Source organism: Pinus tabuliformis, chromosome 7, assembly GCF_031772625.1.
Source record: "Pinus tabuliformis cultivar Carrire ecotype Pingquan chromosome 7, CPIR1, whole genome shotgun sequence".
Classification (NCBI taxonomy): Eukaryota; Viridiplantae; Streptophyta; class Pinopsida; order Pinales; family Pinaceae; genus Pinus; species Pinus tabuliformis.
In genome coordinates this window covers 1,519,453,484-1,519,462,124 of record NC_142293.1, presented here as the reverse complement: position 1 = coordinate 1,519,462,124, position 8,641 = coordinate 1,519,453,484, and positions in this window count along the sequence as shown.

Here is an 8,641-nt window from a genome sequence, read left to right as displayed (position 1 = left end):
AAATTATCATGTGCACTAGTAGATTCACTAATGGATGTTATTATGTTGTGAAAAGTAGTATTGTTTTGGAATTTGAGTGTGTTTGTATCATATATTTTAAGACCCAGACCAGATTCTTGAGTGTCATGGAAATTCAACACTTGCAAGTTGGTTCCTCCATCATTCCACTATAAAATTATTTATATGGATGAAAAAAATATAATCATCCTACCTAGATAAAAAATTCCCTCACATTTTGGTTAGATATCGTCCGTAATGTGATGGAAAGGTGACAATCCGTCCTTCAAGGGATAAATAATTTATATGTGTGAAACTAGATAAAACACACTTTGAAGATCAAGTGGGACCACCATCATTAGAGACAAAAACCATTAAAATAACATATTGCACCATAATCAATGTTAGGGGTGTAGAAATACTTCACACAAACCTTATATTCAAATGTCTTTCTAATTATGATTTGTAAGCAAGTTACCATACTTATGTTAGTTATGATTATGCAATTATCTCTATTAGATTATTTCATCCCCCAAGGGGAGGTACATTTCCTAGGTATGCTCATCAATCCATAGATCCATATGATAAATGCAATCATGTAATGGGAAAGACTTCAAGGAAGATGGCCATAGACTTGGCATAGCTAAAGAGTGTCCAACCTCTTGAGTATAATGATTATAAGGGGAAGAAATCATTGAGGCATGAGTTACCCATTTCATTGGCCTTGTTCTTCCAACCCTTTAGTGTGTCTTTAATTTAATGATTGCATTTACTTATTTCATGGATTAGATGACCCAACTTGATTTATCATTTTCTAATTACCACTAAATATATAGTAGTTTATCACTTGTGAGGGTTGGAACATTCATTAGTTCCCTTATTTAGATAAATCAATGCAATGATTTGGAAGTGGAAAATGGATAATGTGGGGTTAGAGCTCATAATTGGTTTTTTCCCATGTGTTTAATTACATGTCTCATCCATCCTTTTCATTATTAACTTTCTTCCGTTTGTGGCTTCATATTCTTTTATCATTATTTCAACTACATCGACCTCTTAGGACAAAATGTTTAGGTCCTGAATTAGAGCAGAGGATATAGGTTCTTAGTGTAAGGGAGAGATGGACCGTAATAAATATTGATTACCTTGGGAATTCTATATCAATCAATGCATTCTATATTTTCCGTTTTTAAACAATGGAAGAAAACAACCTCAAGGGAGGTCACATCGGACTAGGGGCAAAGGTTAATCTCCTAGGTGAAGTATGAGAGCAAGGGTACAATCTGTAGGCGTTATGATTTTGGTTTGGCTCTATGGTATAAGTGTTGTACTTGATGTCAACTAAAGTGGCAAAACTCTATTCAGGCTCTTAAAATGTTGGAAAATAAGAGGTTCGCAGGTGCATCGTTTAAAAGGTGCAGACCTGCAGGCTCGCCGTCCAGGGAGTGCGGACATACCCACAGGTTCACCGTTCATAAGGTGCGGTCCCCTAGTTCACTCACTCCAATGCAGAGAAGCACGCTCACATGGGGTATTCGGTGTTTGGCCCTTGGTATTTAGCCCATATTTTATGATCATATGGTTTTGGCCCATGGTATAGGATCTAAGTTATTGAACCCCGGTTTGGATCCCTTGTATTGGTTTTTGATGGTTTTGTCCCATGGTGTGGATAAGGGTTTGATTATAGAAAGGGGAAGGAGATCACTTGGCTAGTCACTTGTGAAATTTGAATATCTTAAGATCTGAAATTTTGGGTGATTGGTTTTACAAAGCTAGATCTAAATCAAGGAGAAAAATTAAGGCGAATCTATCGATAAGTCGTGATCTCTCTGGTGCATGATCAGATCTGTGGATCTGACTGTTTGTGACACATTGGAAGACTGTTAATTTGGCCCTAATCAGAGGTTCGCAGGCGATCCACGGCGTAAGTGCGGGGGTTCGCAGCTCAGAAGAAGACGCAGTGCGGGGGTACGCAGCGCAGCAGAAGGTGCAGTGCGGTGTACGCAACACATAAGAAAGCACATTGTGGAGGTACGCAGAGGCACAAAAGCACCAGTGTGGAGGTATGCTGTCAGACCGACAGTGAAGGTGCGGATCTGAGCTGAGGTACGCAGTTCAACAGAAGGAGTAAGTGCGGTGGTACGCAGATCAGCAGAAGGATCCAGTGTGGATCTATGCAGCTCAGGCACAGAAAGGCTGCGGATATCCGCATGTTTATATTAATGAAGTTGTGGACCTGTCTTGAAACATTTGTTGGCTTTCTTTTATCTATTGCTGTAGAGTTCTAGGTTTAGATTTCTGGTATTACTTTTTTGTTTATAGCATTCTGAGAAGTCGGGTGATCCGTTGGTTGATTAAGGAGATTGGGTGATTTGCATGTACTTGATGATTATTTCATCTTCTTGGATCCAATCTGAAAATTAATGAAATGTGGTCCTTAAAGAAGTAGAAGAGCAAAGGGGGTTGTAGCTCCCTTTCAGAAGAGAGTGGAAAATGTGAGAGAGTTGTAGCTCTCTACAGGTTGCAGCCTGCGTATTGATAAAGGACTGCACCATTACAAAATCCTTGTAAAAGAAGTTTCTAATTGAAAAAAGATAGAGACACATTGGAGCAGGTGGTTTTCACCCACATTGGGTTTCCACCTTATATCTGGTGTTCTTGGGTTTGATTATCTATTTTTCTTGTTCTTGTTCATTATTATATGCCATTGACATACAAATTAGTGATCAATATGTGAAGAATAAATTAAAGTATAAATCTGGAAGGCATATTGAAAAGAATTTGATAATACTAATTCACCCCCCCCTCTCAGTTTTATTTCCAACAATTGGTATCAGAGCATATTCTTTAGAAGAAGCTTGATCGCTTGAAGAAGGATCTATCATCATGAGCAACTACGAGAGGGAAGCATCAATCAGGCCATAGATTTTTGATGGGACAAACTTCGTTTATTGGAAGGTAAGAGTTACTGCATATCTTCAATCTCTTGGTATAGAAGTTTGGGATATCATAGATACATGGTATACTTTTCCATCAGCAACTCCTACAGATCCGGCTGAGAAGAAGAAATATGAAACAGATGCAAAGGCAGTTAATACTCTATTAGGATGCCTATCTCAATTAGAATTTGTTAAGGTAATGCAGTTTAAATCCGCAAAAGAGATATGGGACAAAATTGTTCTGAGCTATGAAGGAGATGATCAGGTAAAATGAGAAAAACTTCAAACCCTCAGAATTTAGTATGAAAATCTCAGGATGTATAATGATGAAAGTGTGGCTAACTATTTTCTTCGTGTAGATGAGATTGTTAATTGTATGAAAAATTTGGGTGAAGAAATAAAAGAGGCTGTTGTGGTTGAAAAGGTTCTAAGATATTTGTCCCCTAGGTTTGAATCTAAAGTTTCTGCAATAGAAGAAAAAGATAATCTACAAAGCCTTAAAATGTCACAGCTGCACGGAATTCTAACTGCTTATGAAATGAGGAAAGGAGGTCCATCAGACAGGAGAGAAGCTGCCTTCAAGGCTTCAGGCAAAGGAGAGTACTATGAATCAAGACACATGTCAGAAGAAGAAGAAGAATCAAATTTTGTCAGAAATCTTCAACGGGGTACTGGTCGTTTCCGAGGTAAGTTACCTTTCAAATGCTTTGCTTGTGGAAGAGTCGGTCACTATGATGCCAAATGTCCTCACAAGGATAAGATTGACAAAGGAAAGGAACCTGTTAGATGGAACAAGAAACAGAATGCAACTAAGAAAAGTAACTACACTCATGAAGATAGTGATGGCCTATCAAATAGTGACGAAGATGAACGAGGTAATGATTATAAACTTTTAATGGCCTTTGAAGATGATGATTACATGGATGCTATAAATGTGGATGACTTTTATGAAGAGATTTCTAGACTCAAGACATGTTTAGAAGAAAAGAATGTGATCATTGATACTCTGCAATTTCAACTTGATGAAAAAGAAAAATCTCTTGAGAAGTTAGAATGTGAAATTGTTGGCCTTAGAAAAGAAATTGAGAAAACAAAGGTTCTTAATCCTAAGTTTGTAAAAGGATCTGAAACTCTGGATGAGATTATTAATGTACAACGTTCTCCACTAATCAAGACAGGTCTAGGTTATAATGGAGAAACATCTCAAACATCCACCTCAAAGAGTTATCTTGATGCAGCAAGGAGGAATGAGCAAAAGCCCAATGGAGATCATCAAGTAAAGCAGGGATGAATTACATCAAGAACAAACAAAGACTACCACGTAAACTAGGGTAAATCCATCTTAAGGGTGAATAAAAGCTACAACCAGCCACAGGTAAAAACTTCTCAATTTGCTTCAAGAATGGATGACAATAGAAATTACAATCATTTGGCTGGTAGATTTGATAATCGTAGAAGTTTATTCAATGGCCAATGTTTCTCTTGCCATAACTTTGGTCACAAAGCAGTTCAATGTGTTGCCTATAAGACAATCATGACTAGAGAAGCTAAAAAACAAAGAAGTATGACCGGGATTACGAAAAGGACCTATAACAATTTTTTGGCCCTTGAAAATGAAATTGAATGTTCTATTTGTAGTAACTTCGGTCATGAAGATTCTGAATGCACGAGTAGGTTTCAGTAGACAAAGGAACAAGCCTCAAGCACCCGAACATGGAGAATAAATGAACCACAACCAGAAAGATGTGGGATAGCTTTTTATGGAAAAGGATAGGAAAATCTATGGTACATCGACAGTGGATGTTCGAAGCATATGATAGGTGATAAAGAAAAACTTGAATCATATACTGCTTTAGAAAAGGGTAAGAAAGTTTCTTTTGGAAATGATACCCCTGCAGCCATAAAAGGAAAAGGCACTGCTCATTTGAAAGAAAAGGTCAAAGCTGGAAATGTTTTGTATGTTGATGGCTTGAAGCATAATCTACTGAGTGCCAGTCAGATGTGCGATCAAGGAACTGAGGTAATATTTCGATCAAATGGATGTAGCGTTCGTGATCTTGATACAGGAAAAACAATTATCAAAGGTAGAAGAACTCCAAATAACCTATACATATTTGAAGAAGGACAACAACAATGCTATTTGAGCAAAGATGATGAACATTGGTGATGGCACCGGAGGTGGGGGCATCTAAGCTTTTCACAAATAAGGAAAGCATGCAAATACCAGGCAGTTTGTGGTCTTCCAGATATCAAAATTCCAGACAACGTCATATGCAAATCATGTTAGTTTGGTAAGCAAACTAGAACTAACTTCCCTGAGAAGGAAAGATCAGCCAACATGCCTCTTGAACTAGTCCATACAGATGTATGTGGTCCATTTAGGACAAGGTCACCTCGAGGAGAAGAATACTTTATATCATTCATTGATGACTTCTCCAGGATGGTTTGGTTGTGACTTATGAAACACAAGGACGAAGCATTCCAAAAATTCAAATCTTTCAAAGCCTTGGTAGAAAACGAATCAGATCACAAAATTAAGTGCCTCAGGTCCGACAGAGGTGGGGAGTTTAAATCAAATGAAGTTTTCAATTTCTGTGAAGAACATGGAATAAGAAGGGAATTCTCTACAGCTAGGACTCCTCAGCAAAATGGAGTGGTGGAAAGGATGAATAGAACGGTCCAACAAATGGCTCGTGCTATGCTTGATGAGTCTGGGACTCCCGCAACCTTCTGGGGTGAAGATGCTTTTGCTACAGTTGTTATTCTCAAAAAAACAAATGTCTGAGTGAACATCACTCAAACTCCTCATGAGCTCTGGTATGGTGAGACTCCTTCAGTAAAGGATTTCGAAATTTTCGGGAGAAAATGCTATATTAAGAATACTGATGAACAGCTTGGAAAAATTGAACCTAGAGCAGATGAAGGCATTCTCCTTGGTTATTCTCCCCATAGGAAAGCATATAAGCGTTACAATAAAAGGCTTAGAAGAATTGTTGACAACATTGATGTAGTGGTTGATGAAAAAGGATACATCCCTAGGCAAGTAAATCATGAAAATATCGAAGAGAATGTAGACTACGCTCCAAATCAGACAGATGATGAAGAAGAACCTCAAGAGGCACCGGAGGAACAGATAAGGATAGAAGAGAAAACTCCATCCACGTACGTTCAGAAGAATCATCCAGAATCTCAGATTTTGGGGTAGAAAGAAGCAGGTGTACAAATAACAAGAACAATTGCAGAAGCCACAAGCTATTTGGCATTGCTATCCTCCACTGAACCACAAAATGTAAGAGAGGCATGCAAAGATGTATGATGGGTCAAGGCAATGGATGAAGAACTTGAGCAGATCTAAAAGAACAACACTTGGGAGTTGGTTCCTAGACCAAAAGATAAGAATGTCATAGGGACAAAATGGATCTTCAAAAATAAGTTGAATGAAAATGGGGAAGTAATTAGAAACAAGGCCAGACTTGTGTGTAAAGGGTATGCTCAACAAGAAGGAATAGACTTTGAAGAAACATTTTCTCCCGTTGCTAGACTTGAGGCCATCTGAATGTTCCTTGCTCTCTCAAGCTTTCAGAAGTTCAAAGTATTTCAAGTGGATGTAAAACCAGCTTTTCTGAATGGAGACTTAGAAGAAGAAGTGTACATTGAGCAACCAGATGGTTTCATCCTTGGGAATGATCCAAATCTTGTATGCAGACTAAAAAAGGCTCTCTATGGTCTTAAACAGGCTCCAAGGGCTTGGTACTACCGTTTGGACAAATATCTTCATCAACAAGGTTTCTCAAAGGGATCAATAGATAGAAATCTTTATATAAAAATTGAAAATGACAAATTACTAATACTTGTTGTGTATGTAGATGATATTATCTTTGGCAACAATGAAGAAGCTATGAGTCAAAGCTTTGCCTTGGTGATGCAGAAAGATTTCGAAATGTCTTTGCTTGGAGAGCTGACATATTTTCTTGGATTGAAAATCCAACAAAATGAAGGCGGGATCTTCTTGTCTCAAACCAAGTATCTCAAATAGATTTTGAAGAAATATGGCATGGAAGATGCAAAACCAGCATGTACCCCCATGGTCATAGGATGTAGTCTCAATGAAAATGATGAATCGCCAGCAGTGCATCAACTAACCTACAAATCTATGATTGGAAGTGTATTTTATTTGACAGGCACCCAACCAGACATAATGCATGCAATGGAAATAGTTGGAAGATTTCAGGCAAATCCAAAGGAAACTCATCTTCAGGCAGTGAAGAGAATTTTCAAGTACCTTCAAGGAACTCAAAACTATGGCTTATGGTATCCTAGAGATACAGATCTCACACTTCATGCTTATACAGATGAAAATTGGGCCAGAAGTGTGGATGAGAGGAAGAGCACAAGTGGTGGTGCATTCTTTATGGGTTCCATATTAGTATCTTGGTTCAGCAAGAAACAGAGTTCGATTGCTTTATCTACAGCTGAAGCGGAATATGTGGCTGCTGCATCTTGTTGCACTCAACTCCTTTGGATGATGCAGACCTTGCAGGATTTTCATATCACTTGTACTCCACCTATCTCCATCTTATGTCATAATACAAGTGCAATCAGCATTTCAAAGAACTCAGTCATGCATTCAAAGACCAAGCACATACCGATCAAGTATCACTTTCTCCAGGAACAAGTGCTTGAACAAAAGGTCAAGTTGGAGTATGTTCCTTCTAAGGAACAAGTTGCAGATATACTCACCAAACCATTGCCTAGGGAGACCTTTGAATACCTCAGGCAAAAGCTGGGGATTGTTGATGTATCATCTTGTTGTTGAATCTCATTTGTTTCAGAGATTGTTGGTTGTACGTGAGGTTCATCTGGGGTATACAGGTACATTTGCTGGCTTATGGATTTGTCAAAGATCGAATGGCACAGGTTCAGGGGGAGCACATATAATGCATTGTTGGCATTATGGTAGCACAGAAGGAGAACATGGATTTTGATCTAAATATTGCTGCAATATGTCTCTATCTCTTTCTCTTATGGTGTATGGTGGATTATGGTTTGTAGATCTGGTTTACCATCAGGGGGAGCATGATCAAAGATTTAAGCATGGTCTCAGGGGGAGCATAACCCTTTGCCCTTGATGTCAAAGGGGGAGAATGACGATGAGGATCTTGAGGTTACCATCAAGTCCAAAGGGCGAGATTGTTGGCATTATGATTTTGGTTTGGCTCTATGGTACAGGTGTTGTACTTGATGTCAACTCAAGTGGCAAAACTCTATTCACGCTCTTAAAATGATGGAAAATAAGAGGTTCGCAGGTGCATCGTTCAAAAGGTGCCAACCCACAGGCTCGCCATCCAGGGAGTGCGGACATACCCGCAGGTTCACCGTTCATAAGGTTCGATCCCCCAGTTCACTCACTCGAATGCAGAGAAGCGCACTCATGTGGGGTATCCTATGTTTGGCCCTTGGTATTTAGCCCATCTTTTACGATCCTATGGTTTTGGCCTGTCGTATAGGATCTAAGTTATTGAACCCTGGTTTGGATCCCTTGTATTGGTTTTTGATGGTATTGTCCCATGGTGTGGATAAGGGTTTGACTATAAAAAGGGGAAGGAGATCACTTGGCTAGTCACTTGTGAAATTTGAATATCTTAAGATCTGAAATTTTGGGTGATTGGTTTTACAAAGCTAGATCTAAATCAAGGGGAAAACTT